Source organism: Hakea prostrata, chromosome 2, assembly GCF_041222555.1.
Source record: "Hakea prostrata isolate BN-2017 chromosome 2, UWA_Hpros_2, whole genome shotgun sequence".
NCBI lineage: Eukaryota > Viridiplantae > Streptophyta > Magnoliopsida > Proteales > Proteaceae > Hakea > Hakea prostrata.
This window is the reverse complement of record NC_142601.1, coordinates 46404424-46423936: the sequence shown is the minus strand read 5'-3', so window position 1 is coordinate 46423936 and position 19513 is coordinate 46404424. Positions and strand designations below refer to the sequence as shown.

The window sequence follows — 19513 nt, the reverse complement described above, 5'->3', positions numbered from 1 at the left end:
TATGAGGTACTCTGAAACCAGCAGATGAGTCAAAACGTCCCACCACACCAGGTATCAAGCCAAGACCTTTTACTGAGAAGAATGTAGTGCAACTGTCAGTTTAATTTGTGAAAAAAGGATTCAACATTTTCACTTCTGCATCAAAATTCTAGGACTGCAAATGACTCCAAGATTCCTGCAAAATGTAGTATTCAAGAGTAGAACACCAACTATTAAAAGAATACTTGAACATACCAGGCAAACCAAACCAAAGGAATTAACCTCCACTTCTTTGAACCAATATGCATCAAGAGTACTTGAATTCCTCAGGCAACCAAACCAGGAGGAGTAAGTAATGTTCACATTCTTTGAACCAATACGCATATGATGATTTACTGTAGAAGCATGCAGAAGATATGTATATATATTCCTACACTCTGCCGGCAATCCGGCAAGCTTGCTGTTATATCCAAGCAGTAATTCTTATTGTAATTGCAACTTTCATTTCATCAATTGGGAGTTATCTCGGGAGTACCAGTCCAGTTGTGAGCCTTTTGATCTAGTCTTAACCATCAAGTAAATCAAACATAGGAAAGAGAGAAACTACTTTCTGATATTGTTTCCTACACAAGAAACCAACTGATTATCGACGACTTCAATACAAGGAAGTGCTCAAGGGAACAACTGGTAGGAAAGAAGACGATAGTGGAAAAAATGTGAATCCAACATAACCTGGTCCATTCTCTTCATAACTCTCAAAAAGTCACTGAAGCCCAAGACAAATCCCTAAAAGGGTCGATCATTTTCTAAGTACAAAGTGCTTCAGCCATCCTGCAAAACATAAAATCCGAAATAAAATTATACAATCACGTATTTTTAGGTCACAAGTGGCAATGTTAATACATCCAATTGCTGAAAGACACCAAGATATTAACTTCAATTTTCGCATTTTATATTTGTTGTAACTTGAAGAAATTATTGCTCAGAAGGTATATATTATTCATAGACCCCAATGGAGTATTTATAGTTACAATCTAAGTAAATCCTACTCTGAGTAGGATAAGGAAATACAAAGCAAATAGAATAGAAAAATCAATCCGAGATATTAGGAAACCTAGTCTAACACAAAAGATAGAACTAACATAAAGAATATAAGAAAACTAAAGATATAACTAAAAGAGGAGACTACTCCAATTAGGAAACCACAATCACACTTCCAACACTCCCCCCCTCAAGTTGAGGCATGGATATCACACAAGCCCAACTTGGCCAAAATAGTATAAAACTGTCTAGGTAAACATCTACAACTTGATCTTCAAACTTCATTAATAGCTTATCGATTATGTCTGCCTTATACAATTCCACTTGCTTTGTCATCATCTCTACTGCACTTAAGGTCTCCAAGGAAGAACGCCCAAGAAAAAGGTAGAATCTTCAAATGTTGAGAAGACCAAATTTCTACGCAAATCTAAGGGAAAATATATTTTTGGGGTAACAATTGCTAGGGTACAGCAAGAAAAGTAAAACTTTAGATTTGTAGCAATGTTCGATCGCTAAAGGAAGAATTTGCCAAGTAAAGGGACAATCTCCAAAGGTAATAGAGATTCAAGATAAGTGATAAGTGATAATCTCCAAAGGTAATAGAGATTCAAGTTCTGCAAAGGTCAAAACACCAAATCTTCAACAAAGTTAGATCTCCAAAGTGGAAGATGTCAAGGTAAGGGGCAAATTTTGAGGATAGCAGAGATCAAATTCTGCACAAAGAAGCTTGAAAGTGACAAATATCACATTTTACACAAGGAAATCTGAAAGAAAGACATTCAAACAATGACCTGAAAAATGTAAATAATACTCTTGAAGTAAACACTGAATTGCAACTATCTTCAATCTCCACCTCACATGGGTAAGACAATGACAAAGGAAATCCCTAAATGAGATGGTCCATGGTCCACCAAGGTAAGATAATGGCATGAATGTAATTAGGAGAATTCTAAACGGGGGAAAAAAAGAAAAGAAAAAAAAAGCACAGTGGAACAAATCCCGAGAAAATGACAAAATCTAGGTCCAACTAACACTCTCATTTTTTTTTAATTATAAATTTTTTTAATTTATGAAAGAGACCCCTAGATATATGAGAAACAAGACCCCCTGAAAATATGGAAATTCACAAAAGGACCCTTAGAAGTATAGGAAATCACAATTAGCGTAGAAATATGAAAATTCACAATTAGCCCCATGGAATTATGGGAATTCACAATGAACTCCCCGTAAATATTTGCATTCTCAATAAAGCCCCCTAAAGATATTTGAATTTACAAAATGACTCCCTGGAAGGCAAAAAAGTAGAATTTGAGGGCCTAATGTGTTATTTCAGGTTAACAGAAGGGTTTATAAGGCGAAAAATAGAAATCATAGGACCTAAAGGTTCAAGTTGGGTTGGGTCGACGGGTTCGTCAGTTCAACAATTAAATGGTTTTAATGCTTTGGTAGATATAAGTTAGGTTCAATGGGGTAGCAGACGGTAAAGAAGGTGTTGGCAATTACCTACTATAAAGGGAGAAGATGCTCCGATGGCTGTTGGGAAGAAATGGGTGCAGAGGCGATGGTGATGGTAGGTTTCGAAAGAGTCTTGTGTTTATAGAATCCGACCTAATGGTTTCTTTATTCGGTATAGGTTCTTCTTCTTGAGTTTTCCAAAGCACTGAATCTTGATGGAGAAAGGAGGGAAGAAATATGGAAAACTTGATGATAGTGGTTCGAGGCTTCCTAAAAAAAGGTTTTCGAGGCTTCAATAGGAGAAACCAGGTTTTGGTCGAGGGTTCTGGTGGAGGATTCTGGTGAAGGCAATGGGTCTGGTGGAGGTGACAATGGTGGGAAACCTTTTTTCCTAGTGGTGGTGATGGTTCTCCAATCTTAGCAGGTTGCAGTGGTGGATCCAGGGAGCAATGATAGCGGTGGTGGTGGGTCGGGAGAGAGAGAAAGAATCAAATTTTCTTCTTCTTCTTCTTCTCTCGTTTTTTTCTTCTCTTTTGGAGATGGCGGTTGTAAGAAGTCAGGTCGGGGACGGTGATTATGGAGTAACAGCAGCGGTAGCGATGGAGTGGCAGCGGCAGCATGAGGGAAAAGAGAGGGAGACTTGATTCCTCTAGTTTCCTCTCTCTTCCCGAATCGAAATTAGGCTCTGATGCCATGTTGTAACTTGAAGAAATTATTGCTCAAAAGGTATATATTATTCATAGACCCCAATGGAGTATTTATAGTTACAATCCGAGTAAATCCTACTTTGAGTAGGATATGGAAATACAAAGCAAATAGAATAGAAAAACCAATCCTAGATATTAGGAAACCTAGTCTTAACACAAAATATGAAACCAATATAAAGAATATAAGGAAACTAAAGATACAACTAAAAGAGGAGTCTACTCCAATTAGGAAACCTCAATCATACTTCCAACAATATTTATTCTATACAAAATTATTTTAGGGTTAACTTTCATTTGGACCCACTGAGGTTTGGTCCAAGTCATCTCTAGTCCAAAGAAAATGACATTTTGCATTTGTCTCAACTGTGGTATCTAAAAAAAAAACAATTAAGCACATCATTTTATGATTAAAATACCCTTATAAGTTTCCAATTTCCTTTCTTCAGCTGTTACCTTAGATGCTTGTCATATATTAATAAGTGGCTTCAATGGTAGGGGTTAATATAGCGGGGTATATATGTAAATCTAAATATTTCATATTACATTCTAAGATTTTTAGTTTTTGAATTTATGATTTCAACTGCCTCACTGAAATTCCTTCCCATCCCAATGGAACCTAGCATGAAACTCTTTTCCTGCTCAATCCCTTTTTCCACTTCTTGATTTCATCGAAATACAGGAAGATCGATGGGAAGGTAAACTACAAATTACCCTTATTTTAACAGACAATTAATCAAGATTACTATATGATAGAGACCCAAAATTTCAAATATTTAGGCAGTGTTGTATTCTGAATTGGATGTTAAATATTGCAGACTGGATTGGAGTTAATCAGGAAAAACTGGAAATAGAAAGAAGAAAGTTTAGATCTCACAACAGCAGGTGCAAGGCCTCCCTCTCTGACAGGAACCTGGTGATCCAACTCTTCACTCAATACTTCAGAACTGTCCTCTCTCCCCGTTCCTCGCCTTCTACAGGATTCTCTGCTGTAACTGTTTGCCCCCTTCCCACTTTCCCTAAATGCTTCCTAAGTGTCTTTCACATCTCAGGCCTAAGGCCCATCCTTCTCTTACAGGTATAGACCCATTTAATCAAAGGTCTAACATTATATAATAAAATTTGGTAGTAGCAAGGTTAATGATTCACATCCAAACTACAGAGTTATGCTCAGTTATCCACAATACAGATGTTCACTTTAGTTGAAGAAAGGAATCAAATGAAGCAACTTTCAATCAAATTCAATCAACTAACAATTTACAGCATACTACTATCACTTATGCATCAGAAAACAATAAATTTATGGGTAATTTTAATTTGGACACCCTGACATTTGATCCAAGTCATTTTTAATCCAAGAGAAAATTATATTTTGCATTTGTCTTCCATGTGGTATCCAAAAAAACAAAGGACACACGTCAATTTAGTGACCAAAATGCTCTTATGCTTTTTCAATTTCCTTTCTTCAATCGGTAGCATATTCAGTCAGAAGATTACTCTAATACCAAATTGTTGGTACCTCATACCTCTGTTCACGATCTGGGCAAGCTGTATTATATGCGATAAGGATGATTTTTCATCCTTATCCCTTTCTGTCCCTAATTTAAATCATTTATATATTATCTCCTCCTTCCATTTGAATAATTTCCATACTATCTCATCCTTTCATTTCATCAGTGTCCTAATTTGGATTGAATGTTTTCTCTATTGAAAGCTTTCCATACATTGTATTTCCATATAAATCTTTCCATATGTTGTATTTTCATGTTTTGTACCTTTCCTTTATTGTTCATAGTTACCTAACAGCATGGGATATATGTTGTCTATTTATTTGAGAGTTCTCTCGTATGAAATTATTGAACCATTTTTCCTATTGAGGTTTCATCTCAATATGGTATCAACCTAACAAACGAATTTGAACCTTCGCCATCACTTTTTCATCATCTTCCTCCATGACTACTACAACTATGGTTATCCCCATTGTTGCGCCATCTTTCTCTACAAATTAGTTTCATAAACTTCTCTCTTTGTTGGAATCTGATAATTTTCCTCCCTTGGCAAATGCTGCAGGTAAAGCATCTTCTTTATGGGTTATTGATTCTATTAAGATGAAACCTCAATAGGAAAAATGGTTCAATAATTTCATACGAGAGAACTCTCAAATAAATAGACAACATATATCCCATGCTGTTAGGTAACTATGAACAATAAAGGAAAGGTACAAAACATGAAAATACAACATATGGAAAGATTTCAATAGAGAAACCAATCAAGTAAAATTAGGACACTAAATGAAAAAGGATGAGATAGTTGGAAATAATTCAAATGAAAGGAGGAGATAATATGAAAATAATTTAAATTAGGGACAATGAGGGAAAATCATCCTTATCGTGCCTAATATTCCCCCTCAAGTTGAAGAGTGAATGCCAAGAACTCCCAACTTGCCTTTATGACTGAATATATTAGCGACTTGGGCAACACTAGTGGTGGAGGTGGGTCTAATGGGACCATGTCAAACCTGACCACGAACCACATGACAATCAATCTTGATGTGTTTGGTGCGCTCGTGAAAGACTGGGTTTGAAACAATATGCAAAGTAGCTTGATTGTCACAAAATAAAAGCATCGGCTAAAGTACCATGACACCAAGATCTTTGAGCAGTTTAACTAACCGCATTAGTTCATAAGTGCTGATGGTCATTGCACGATATTCAGCCTCAACAGATGAGCAAGACACAATGGCTTGTTTCTTAGATTTCCAAGACAGAGGGCTTGAACCAAGGAATACACAATATACAGTGGTAAATGGTCGAGTTATGGGGCAATTCGCCCAATTTGAGTCACAGTAAACATAAAAAATAAATAAGAATAAATAAAATAAAATAAAATAAAAAAGATAACTCACTATCAACCGATAGAAGAATCCTTTCACTTGGAGAGCCTTGGAGGTAAAGTAGTAAACGATTAGCAACCTCCATATGAGGTTTATGAGGCTCGTGCATGAACAAACTAAGAACATTCACAATGTGAACAATATCCGGGCGAGTAATGGTAAGATAAATAAGCTAGCCCAATAACCGACAATATGGTTTTGGACCAAGTAGTGGCTCACCATCAGAAGTAGTCAACTTGAGGTGTTGTTTCATGGGAAACTGAGTAGGATTAGCATTAGTATGACCAACATCATTTTAAGATGTCCAATGTGTATTTTCGTCGGTTGGTGAAAATACCTTTTTTGGATCATGTCACTTCAAGACCAAGGAAATATTAAGTGAACTAAAATCTTTAATCCAAAATTGTTGCTGAAGAAATCATTTTAAGTTGGAAATTGTTGTTGTGTTAGACCCAAAAATTAAAATGTCATCAACATACACAAGCACAAAGCTAGATGAAGAATCTGTTATAAAGAAAACAAAGAGAAATCTGCCTTAGGTTGTGTGTACCCAAGATCAGTAAGAGCACTGAAAATCTTCGAAATTCAATTATGGGATGCCAGTTTGAGCCTATACAATGACTTATGCAAACAACAAACCAATTTCTCCCTCTTTCAATGATAACCAAGCAGAAGAGTTATGTACACCTCTTCATCAAGATCGCCATGGAAAAAGGCATTGTTAATGTCCAATGCAATGACCATCCTTTGATAGCAGCAATGGCAAGAAGTATTCTAGCAATAACCAACTTAGCAACTGGGGCAAAAGTCTCATGGAAATCAACAACCCTTTGTGACTAAATGCTTTTTTTAGCACTCAATTGACCCATTTAAATGCCGTTGGATTTTGTAAATCCATTTACAACCTATGGATTTCTTATTTGGTGGCAAAAGTACAAGAGATCAAGTCTTGTTAAATTCAAGTGTTGCAATTTCGCTATCCATTGCCTCCTTCCAATCAAGTGAAACAATAACCTTAACAAAGCTTGTAGGTTCAATTATAGCATTTAGGGCCTTAACATACCTGAAATGGGGTAAGGACAATATATGGTAAGATAAAAAACAATTAACAGGAGTTAGAGTACCTAATCTTGAAGGAGTTTGGGCATCCATAAAGTAACAATATTAGTTTTTAAGATGGTGCGGTGGTCGATAAACCAAGATGGCCATGAGATGGAGGTTGGTGGGAGGTTGGGTGAAGAAGAAGGTTCTTCAACTGGTTGGGGAGGAGGTGAGGTTGATAAAGGTGGGTCTGACAAGATGGGAAAACTTTCAATTTCAGGAGCTGCAATGAGTAAAACAAGCAATGATGGGGATGGCAATTTAGAAAAAGGAAAAGAATCTTCAATAAATATGATGTCACGCCTCACATAAACTTTATGCATTTGTAAATCATAAATCATATACCCTTTTTGTGCATATGGATACCCAATAAAACCACCTGGAGATGCTCAATGATCAAATTTATGACGAATGGATGAATGATTATAATCATAACAAAGGCATCTAAAACTTCAAAGATGGGAATATGAAGCGATTTTGCCAAATAGGACTTGAAAAGGTGACTTGCCATATAGCAGCGGGGTGGGTAAATGGTTAATTAAATAAGCAATTGTCAAAACATAAGGGCCCCAAAACTTGTGAGGTAAGCTTGCTTGAAAAGATATAGCACGGGCCAAATTGAGAAGGTGTCGGTTTTTGCATTCAACAACCCCATTTTGTTGGCTTCTAACAACATAAGTACATAACTATGTTAATAAATAATGCTATGGGCTATAAAAGAGTCATTTGATGGGCAGTTAAAAAATTCACGAGCATTATCAGTGTGGAGTTGTTTAATTTTGTATCCAAATTAAGTTTTGATCGTTGTAAGAAAATCCCTTAAACGAGACCAAGCATCAGATTTATGATTTAACATAAACACCTAGGTGCATCGTGAAAAATCATCCACAATAGTTAAACAATATTTCGCACCACAGACTAAGGGTACAAAGTAAGGTCCCCATACATCACAATGTATCAAATCAAAGCAAGAAGTGGTAGAAATTGTGCTAGAAGAGAAAGGAAGTTGAGTTTGCTTAGATAAAGGACAAGTAGAGCAAACTCAACTTTTATGAAAATAAATATTTGGGTCCAATTGTTTAATATAACCACAAACTTTAGAAGAGGGATGGCCTAAACAAGAATGCCAAATGTCTATGGCTAGAGAAGCAACAACAACAATAAGGAGATCCCACTCCAAATAATAAAGACCATTGCATGCCTTACCAAACCAAGTCCCCTCCTTTACGCTAATTTGTATCACACAATAATCAGGATAAAAAGTCAGGAAACAATTAAGTTGGTGGGTAAGTAAAGTAACAGATAACAAATTAAACCCAAAAGAAGGAAATGTAACAAATTCATGAGGGGTAAAGTGGGTGTGGGGCTAGAATTTCCAATATAAGTAATAAGAGTTAAACCACCATTTTGGAGACGAATAAATTGGATGTGGGGAATAAGACTACCAAGATGAAATAAAGACAAATTAGAAACCATATAGAGACTGGCACCATAATCAATAACCCTTAAGGAAGATGCTTTACCTGCAGACTGCAGTATCTGCCAAGGGAGGAAAATTACCAGATCCCAACAAAGAGAGAAGTTTATGAAACTGATTTGTAGAGAAAAATGGCGCAACAATGGGGGCAACAATAATTGTAGTAGTCATAGAGGAAGACGATGAACAAGGGATGACAAAGGTTCAGAATCGTTTGTTAGGTTGACACTATATTAAGATGAAACATGAATTTGAAAAATGGTTGAATAATTTTATATGAGAGAACTCTCAAATAAATAAACAACATACATCCCATGCTATTAGGTAACTATGAACAATAAAGGAAATGTACAAAATATGAAAACACCACATATGGAAAGATTTATATGGATGTATCGAAAGGTTTTAATAGAGAAACCAATCAAGCCAAGTTAGGACACTGAAGAAATGAAAGGATAAGATAGTATGGAAATAATTCAAATGGAAGGAGGAGATAATATGGAAATAATTTAAATTAGGGACAGCGAGGGGTAAGGATGAAAAATCATCCTTATCACGCCAAATAAGAAACCTATAGGTACTCTCACGCCTCATTGATCTTGGGTACACACAATCTAAGGCCGATTACTCTCTGTTTTCTCTCATAACGGATTCTTCATCTACCTTTGTGCTTGTACATGTTGATGACATTTTGATTGATGGCTTTGACACAACACCGATTTCCAATTTATAATTACTTCCAAATTAAAGATCTTGGTTCACTTAAATATTTCCTTGGTCTTGAAGTGGCACGATCTAAAAAAGGTATCTTCATCAACCAATGAAAATACACATTGGACATGCTAACTGATGTTGATTTCACTGGTGTTAATCCTACTTAATTTCCCATAAAACAACACCTCAAGTTAACTAATTATGATGGTGAGCCATTACTTGATCCAACACTATACCATCGGTTTTTGGCCAGCTTATTTATCTTACCATTACTTGTCGGGATATTATTCACACTATGAATGTCCTTAATTAGTTCATACACGAACCTCGTAAACCTCATATGGAGGCTGCTAATCGTTTACTACGTTACCTCCAAGGTTCTCTAGGTCAAGGGATTCTTCTATCTGTTGACAGTGCATTATCTCTTCATGCTCATTATAATTCAAATTGGGGCGAGCTGTCCCATGACTCAGCAATCTACCACTAGATATTGGGAATTCGTTTGTTTCAGCCCTCTATCTTGGAAATCTAAGAAGCAAACCATTGTGTCCCACTCATCTGTTGAGGCTAAATATCGTGTTATGGCTATCACCACTTGTGAACTAATGTGGTTAATTACATTGCTCAAAGATCTTAGTATCACGGCACCTCGGTCGATACCTTTATTTTGTGACAATCAATCTGCTTTGCATATCGCTGCGAACTCAATCTTTTATGAGCGCAACAAACACATCAAGATAGATTGTCATGTGGTCCGCGATCAAGTTTGACATGGTCCCATACCCACCTACACCACTAGTGCTGCCCAAGTCGTTGATATTTTCATCAAGGCCCTTGGAAATGATTTGTTTCTCAGTCATAAAGGCAAGTTGGGAGTTCTTAACATTCACTTTCCAATATGAGGGGGAGTATTAGGCGTGATTATCCCTCGTTGTTCCTAATTTAAATTATTTCCATATCTCCTCCTTCCATTTGAATTATTTCTATATTATCTCATCCTTAAGTTTCATTAGTGTCCTAATTTGGCTTGATTGGTTTCTCTATTGAAACCGTTCCAGACATTGTATTTCCATATAAATCTTTCCATATGTCGTATTTCCATGTTTTGTACTTTCCTTTATTGTTCATAGTTAACTAACAGCATGACATGTATGCTATCAATTTATTTGAGAGTTCTCTCATATGAAATTATTCAACCATTTTTCCTATTGAGGTTTCATCTTAATAAGCTAAAGAAAGGAAATTGAAGGGGTACAAGGGCATTTTGGTCATAAAAATTGTGTGTTCTTAGTTGGTCTTTTCTGGAAACCACATAGGAGGCAAATGCAAAATTTCCCTTTTTTGGGACAAAAATGGCTTGGGTCAAACCTCAGGGGGTCCAAATGAAAATTACCCTAAATTTATTTTCTATCGTTATAATTGTCTTTGACATCTGATCCATATCCCAAGCATTTACAGCCCATTGCAAATAAAATATTCGAACATAGAGTAACAGATCTAGTGCATTCTCTAATGTTATCAAGATCTATTAGGCGTGCTAAGGATGATTTTCATCCTTTCCCTAATTGTTTCTCATTTGAATTCTTTCCATTTGAATTCCTTCCATTCATCATTCCTTCAATTCGAATTCTTTCCATACATTGTATTTCCATACAAACATTTCCATGTATAATATTTGCTATACAAACATTTCCATGTTATATTTCCATCTTTTAAATCTTTCCTTTATTGTTTATAATTACCTACCAGCATGGGATGTATGCTTCTATATATTTGAGGTTCTCTCATCTGAAATCATTCAACCATTTTCTACTATTGAGGTTGTGTCTTAATATGGTATCAGCCTAAACACGATTCTACATCTTTATTCACCACGTCTTCTTCTTCCTCATCTTCTACCTCCTCTTCAATGGCTACCAATACTAAGTCTGTTGATTTGGATTCCTCTTCTCCATTTTTCCGTCATCACTCGGACAATCCGGGTGCCATTTTGGTCACCCAACCATTGAAGGGTGATAACTATCCGACTTGGCGACGTGCTATGCATATGGCTCTTGAAGCGAAAAACAAACTTCAATTTATTGACGGCTCTCTTTCAAAACCTGTTTCTGACTCAGTTTTGCTTCCTTAATGGATCCACTGTAACAGTATGGTTCTTTCCTGGCTTGTCAATGCTATTGTTCCTGATATTGCTCATAGTGTCCTTTATGCCTCTACTGCTCATGAGGTTTAGGACGACCTTGAGGCTCATTATTCTCAACAAAATGCACCTCGTATTTTTGAAATTTGTTGTGCCATTTCCACCCATCAACAAGGCACGTCTTCATTGGCTTCTTATTATACGGTTCTCAAAGGGCTCTGGGATGAGCTTTCTTCGTATAATGATCTACCACCTGGCACATGTGGTCTTCTAAACAAGCATTCTGATCTTATTCATAGAGACCAGCTTCTTGAATTTTTTATGGGACTTAATGATTCCTACGGCTCACTTCGTAGCCAATTACTTTTGATGGACCCTTTGCCGACGGTGAATCGTGCTTATTCTCTCTTACTTCAAGAGGAGCGTCATCGCACAATTCATGAGGCCATTACTCCCGCTCTCACGCACTCTGCCTTGGCTGCCACATCTCCTCGATATAGTTCCAAAAATGGTACCAAGAAACACTATCATTGTGACTTGGATGGTCATTCGGAATCCCGTTGTTTTAAAAAACATGGGTATCCTCCCAAACGTGCTACGAAGTCCACCGCACCGCCATCTCCAACGGTTCACTCTCTTGCTGCAACTGTGGTCCCTTCAGTTGTTGCACCATCTTTCACCACAGATCAGTACCATAAACTCCTATCTCTATTGGAATTTGGTAACATTACACCCTTGGCAAATGCTGTAGGTAAAGTATCTTCTCTATGGGTTATTGATTCTGGTGCCAGTCTTCATATGGTTTCAGATTTATCTTTATTTCATTCGGATGGTCTTGTTCCCCACACCCAATCCATTCGTCTTCCCAATAGTGGTTTTGCTCCCGTTACACATATTGGGAATTGCAGCCCCATACCCACTTTACCTCTCACAAACGTCTTACATGTTCCTTCATTTGGTTTTAATTTGTTATCTGTTACCCAGCTTACCCAACAACTTCATTGTTTCCTAACTTTTTACCCTGATCATTGTGTGATACAGGACCTATGCACGAAGTAGAGGATTGGGCTGGGTAAGGCGTACAATGGACTTTATTATTTGGAGTTGGATCATCTTATTGCTGCTGTTGTTTTTCCCACAAATGATCTTTGGGCATTCTCGTTTGGGCCATCCATCTTTAAAAATTTCCAGTTATCTTGCACGTTTGGATCCGACTATTTCTTTTCATAAAAATTTTGTTTGCTCTATTTGTCCTTTGGCTAAGCAAACTCGACTTCCTTTTCCATCTAGTACAATTTCTACCACTTCTTGTTTTGAATTGATACATTGTGACATATGGGGACCTTACTTCGTTCCCTCAATTTGTGGTGCAAAATATTTTTTAACTATTGTGGACAATTTTTCACAATGCACATGGGTGTTTTTGTTAAATCATAAATCTTATGCTTGGTCCCGTTTAAGGGAATTTTTTGCTATGATCCAAACCCAATTTGGATACCAAATTAAACAACTCCGAACTAATAATGATCGTGAGTTTTTTAATTCCCATTCAAATGAATTTTTTTCAACCCATGGTATTGTTCACCAACATAGTTGTGTTAATACACCCCAACAAAATGGGGTTGTTGAACGCAAACACCGCCACCTTCTTAATGTGGCTCATGCTCTATCTTTTCAAGCCAGTCTACCTCATAAGTTTTGGGGTCATTGTGTTTTGACAGCCACTTACCTAATTAATCATTTACCTACCCCGCTGCTACATGATAAGTCACCACTTCAAGTTTTATTTGGCAAGATTCCTTCATATTCTCATCTTCAAACTATTGGATGCCTTTGTTATAGTCATAATCATTCATCCATTCGTCATAAATTCGATCCCCAAGCATCTCCAGGTGTTTTTATTGGGTATCCATATGCACAAAAAGGGTATAAGATTTATAATTTACAAACACATAAGGTTTTCTTTAGTCGTGATGTCACATTTGTTGAAGATTCTTTTCCTTTTTCAAAATTGTTATCTTCATTATTGCCTGTTTTACCCATTGCTGCTTCAGATATTGATAGTTTACCCATCTTGTCGGATCTACCCTTATCAACCACACCCTCTCCCCAACCGGTGGATGAACCTTCTTCACCCAACTTTCCATCCACCACCATCTCCCGTCCATCTCGGGTTCATCGACCACCACCACATCTTAAAGATTATCATTGTTATGCCATGGATGCCCAAGCTTCTTCTTCCTGCATAGGTACTCTCATTCCTACTAATTGTTTTTTGTCCTATCATAGATTATCCTCACCCCATTTCAGGTATCTCAAGGCCCTCAATGCTACAATTGAACCTACAAGCTTTGCCAAGGCTAGTGTTTCACCTGATTGGAAGGAGGCAATGGATAGTGAAATTACAGCTCTTGACCTTAACAAGACTTGGTCTCTTGTACCTTTGCCCCCACACAAGAAACTCATAGGTTGCAAATGGGTTTACAAATCAAACAACATTCAGATGGGTCAATTGAACGCTATAAAGCGCGTTTGGTGGCAAAGGGTTATACTCAAATTGAAGGGGTTAATTTCCATGAGACATTTGCCCCAGTTGCCAAGTTGGTTACTGTCCGAACACTTCTTGCCACTGCTGCTATTAAAGGATGGTCATTGCATCAATTGGACGTCAACAATGCCTTCTCCATGGCGATCTTGATGAAGAGGTATATATGACTCTTCCGCCTGATTATCATCGAAAGGGGGAGAAATTGGTTTGTCGCTTGCACAAATCACTATATAGGCTTAAGCAAGCATCCCATAATTGGTTTTCCAAGCTTTCTGGTGCCCTTATTGATCTTGGATATACACAATCTAAGGCAGATTACTCTCTATTTTCTCTACTTACAGAGTTTTCATCTACCTTTATGCTTGTTTATGTTGATGGTATTTTAATTGATGGGTCTGACACATCTATGATTTCCAACTTATAATCACTTCTTCAGCAATATTTCCAGATTAAAGATCTTGGATCGCTTAAATATTTCCTTGGTCTTAAGGTGGCCCGTTCTAAGAAAGGTATTTTCGTTAACCAACGAAAATACACATTGGACATCTTAACTGATGTTGGTTTCATAGGTGCTAATCCGACTCAATTTCCAATGGAACAACACCTCAAGTTAACTGCTTCTGATGGTGAGCCCTTAGCTGATCCAACACCATACCGTCGGTATTTGGGCCAACTTATTTATCTCACAATTACTCGTCCAGATATTGTTCACACTGTGAATGTTCTTAGTCAATTCATGCATGAGCCTCGTAAACCTCATATGGATGTTGCTAATCGTTTACTACGTTACCTCCATGGCACTCCAGGACAAGGGATTCTTTTATCTGCTGATAGTGAGTTATCACTCCGTGCTTATTGTGATTCAGATTGGGCAAGTTGCCCTATGACTCGACGATCTACCACTGGATATTGTGTGTTTCTTGGTTTCAGCCCTTTATCTTGGAAATCTATAAAACAAGCAACTGTGTCCCACTCATCTGCTGAGGCTAAATATCGTGCCATGGCCGTCACGACTTTTGAATTCACGTGGTTAGTTACATTGCTCCAAGATCTTGGTGTCATAGTCCCTCAACCAATACCTTTATTTTGTGACAATCCAGCTGCTTTACATATTTTTGCGAATCCAGTCTTTCACGAGCACACCAAGCACATTGAGATTGATTGTCATGTGGTTTGCGATCAGGTTCGCCATGGTCTTATCCAACTGACCTCCACCACTAGTATTGCCCAAATTGCTAACATTTTCACCAAAGCCCTTGGAAAAGATTTGTTTCTCAGTCATAGAGGCAAGTTGGGAGTTATTGACATTCACTCTCCAACTTGAGGGGGAGTATTAGGCGTGCTAAGGATGATTTTCATCATTTCCCTAATTGTTTCTCATTTGAATTATTTCCATATTATTCCCTCCTCTCATTTGAATTATTTCCATATTATTTGCTCTTCTCATTTGAATTCTTTCCATTTGAATTCCTTCCATTCATCATTTCTTCAATTTGAATTCTTTCCATACCATCTCATTCCTTCAATTCGAATTCTTTCCATACCATCTCATTCCTTCAATTCGAATTCTTTCCATTTATTGTATTTCCATGTATAATATTTGCTATACAAACATTTCCATGTATTATATTTCCATACAAACATTTCCTTGTATTGTATGAAGGAATCTTGCCAAATAAAACTTGAAGTGGTGACTTACCATGTAGCAGCGGGGTGGCTAAATGATTAATTAGGTAAGTGGCTGTCAAAACACAATGACCCCAAAACTTATGAGGTAGACTGGCTTGAAAAGATAGAGCACGAGCCATATTAAGAAGGTGGCGGTGTTTGCGTTCAACAACCCCATTTTGTTGGGGTGTATTAACACAACTATGTTGGTGAACAATACCATGGGTTGAAAAAAATTCATTTGAATGGGAATTAAAAAACTCACGACCATTATCAGTTCGGAGTTGTTTAACTTGGTATCCAAATTGGGTTTGGATCATAGCAAAAAATTCCCTTAAATGGGACCAAGCATAAGATTTATGATTTAACAAAAACACCCAGGTGCATCGTGAAAAATCGTCCACAATAGTTAAAAAATATTTTGCACCACAAATTGAGGGAACGAAGTAAGGTCCCTATATGTCACAATGTATCAATTCAAAACAAGAAGTGGTAGAAATTGTACTAGATGGAAAAGGAAGTCGAGTTTGCTTAGCCAAAGGACAAATAGAGTAAACACAATTTTTATTAAAAAAAATAGTCGGATCCAAACGTGCAAGATAACTGGAAATTTTTATAGATGGATGACCCAAACGAGAATGCCAAAGATCATTTGTGGGAAAAACAACAGCAGCAACAAAATGATCCAACTCCAAATAATAAAGTCCATTGTACACCTTACCCAGCCCAATCCTCTACTTCGTGCATAGGTCCTGTATCACACAATGATCAGGGTAAAAAGTTAGGAAACAATAAAGTTGTTGGGTAAGCTGGGTAATAGATAACAAATTAAAACCAAATGAAGGAACATGTAAGACGTTTGTGAGAGGTAAAGTGGGTATGGGGCTGCAATTCCCAATATGTGTAACGGGAGCAAAACCACTATTGGGAAGACGAATGGATTGGGTGTGGGGAACAAGACCATCCGAATGAAATAAAGATAAATCTGAAACCATATGAAGACTGGCGCCAGAATCAATAACCCATAGAGAAGATACTTTACCTACAGCATTTGCCAAGGGTGTAATGTTACCAAATTCCAATAGAGATAGGAGTTTATGGTACTGATCTGTGGTGAAAGATGGTGCAACAATAGAAGGGACCACAGTTGCAGCAAGAGAGTGAACTGTTGGAGATGGCGGTGCGGTGGACTTTGTAGCACGTTTGGGAGGATACCCATGTTTTTTAAAACAACGGGATTCCGAATGACCATCCAAGCCACAAAAGTCACAATGATAGTGTTTCTTGGTACCATTTTTGGAACTATATCGAGGAGATGTGGCAGCCAAGGCAGAGTGCGTGAGAGCGGGAGTAATGGCCTCATGAATTGTGCGATGATGCTCCTCTTGAAGTAAGAGAGAATAAGCACGATTCACCGTCGGCAAAGGGTCCATCAAAAGTAATTGGCTACGAAGTGAGACGTAGGAATCATTAAGTCCCATAAAAAATTCAAGAAGCTGGTCTCTATGAATAAAATCAGAATGCTTCTTTAGAAGACCACATGTGCAAGGTGGTAGATCATTATACGAAGGAAGCTCATCCCAGAGCCCTTTGAGAATCATATAATAAGAAGCCAATGAAGACATGCCTTGTTGATGGGTGGAAATGGCACGACGAATTTCAAAAATGCGAGGTGCATTTTGTTGAGAATAACGAGCCTCAAGGTCGTCCTAAACCTCATGAGCAGTAGAGGCATAAAGGACACTATGAGCAATATCATGAACAATAGCATTGACAAGCCAGGAAAGAACCATATTGTTACAGCGAATCCATTGAGGAAGCAAAACTGAATCAGAAACAGGTTTAGAAAGAAAGCCGTCAATAAATTGAAGTTTGTTTTTCGCTTCAAGAGCCATATGCATAGCACGTCGCCAAGTCGGATAGTTATCACCCTTCAATGGTTGGGTGACCAAAATGACACCCGGATTGTCCGAGTGATGAAGGAAAAATGGAGAAGAGGAATCCAAATCAACAGACTTAGTATTGGTAGCCATTGAAGAGGAGTTAGAAGATGAGGAAGAAGAAGAGGAAGAAGAAGACGTGATGAATAAAGATGTAGAATCGTGTTTAGGCTGATACCATATTAATATGAAACATTAGGGAAAGGATGAAAATCATCCTTAGCACGCCTAATAAGATCACTCGCATTGTTGTTTCCAAACAATTTAATATGATTGAAGTTGTAAAGTTTGCAGATTATTGATCCATTGAGGTGGACAATGATCAATGCAAATTCAGGATCAAGAGATCAACATTCATAAATGGTTCTATTTTAATGCTTCATCTTCAGAGTGAAAGGAAAATCTTCACGATGAAAGGATATCCAGGTCTCAATACATATATCTAGAACTTTCCTAAAAGCGCACTTTAAGCCTGAGTCCTTCCCACGCTCTTCACAGTCTATGGATCTTACAAATCATCATTCCCCGGATGTTGCCTGGGCATTGCTTTATGCTACAGGCTATCCTCGCCATCATGATGTTACAAAAAGAAACTGAAGAAATATGCTTCTTAAACTAAAGTAGTTGAGATGAAGCTCTTACCCTGTTCGGTTCAGCACGTCCATTGCAGCAGCAAACGCCCCCAACACCGGGAAAAATAAGGCGATTTGCGTTCAGAATATCTTCAGGAGTTTGTACCTATTAAAAGAAAAGAAAATGAAACCTGCAAATGCGACTGAATTTGATCTGATATTTCCCTACAAACTCATCTAATTTGATCTAATTCAGACTCTTAACTTAGAACCAGACCCAACAGAAGTTGATAGCCATGTCTTGATTCAAAATTAGCAAAAGATGCAGATTAAGAATAAGAAGTAACGCTCACATCCTTGATGTCGTAACCGAGTGATCGAATTACATTCCTGACGCTTCGAACATTGCCTGCACCGTAGTCCAACAGAGTAACCACTAAAAACGAAGATTGATCAAGTTAGCGAGAGAACTAGCCAGAGAAAGTGAAGTAAAACAAGTGAAGGAGAGGTTTTCACCCGAGCCTCCATCGTTGGCGGCCGAGAGAACTGAAAAGCTTCTTGGATTGTAATTGGAACTCCTTCTGTAAATGTTATCCTTGCGGCTAAGGAGGAGAGCAGGGGGAAGATGATCCAAAGGGGTGAGCTTTTGCAGAAACAAATGGCGAGAATTCAAAATCCGGAAAATTGCTCAGTGGTTTCTTTTTCTATTTTTCGAGTTGTCTTTAGCCTACAGCCTACTTCAGTCTCATGTTAAAAAGCAAACTTCATTTTCTGGTCGCCAGTCGGCAATGTCCGAAATTTCGCCCCAAATACGCCAATATATGGCCAAGTTTAAGCCAAATTTCGACCCCCATTTTGGAGTGTATTTAAGGTTATTTTAGGTCCAAATTTGGTATCTACCTTAATTTAATGTCAATAAACACACTACAATTTCTGATTTTGCCTAAAATCTCACCTAAATTGGTGTTTTTAATTGGCACGTATCCAAGTATACACGCAAAATTAAAAATTCTAGAACATTATTTTAAAAAATTAAACCAAAATTAATTTGCACAATGACAATAAATATCATTATAAAATATTAGTATACAATAATACAAATACAATTAAATAGATATATGTGTTGGCACCACCTGTATCATGTCAATATCAAGTATTATGCATCGGTGGATCCATTTATTGTAAGTCTTGTGACTAATGTGCCAAATCAAAAGGCCCAAAGGCTGCAGCTATGAGCTTCTCCTACATCATTTTTTTAAACTCACTCCATGATATTCCATG

At 37.5% G+C, this 19513-nt stretch overlaps 1 long non-coding RNA gene across 1 annotated transcript; it reads right to left on the bottom strand.

The window, feature by feature from the left end:
- Positions 1 to 11: 11 nt before the first annotated feature.
- Positions 12 to 19006, bottom strand: LOC149024494 (uncharacterized). Its single transcript, XR_016171647.1, has 4 exons — positions 18749 to 19006; positions 18586 to 18668; positions 18303 to 18398; positions 12 to 810 (listed from the first exon to the last, which is right to left on the bottom strand). It is a non-coding gene; the product is annotated as an uncharacterized LOC149024494 (long non-coding RNA).
- Positions 19007 to 19513: the final 507 nt, after the last annotated feature.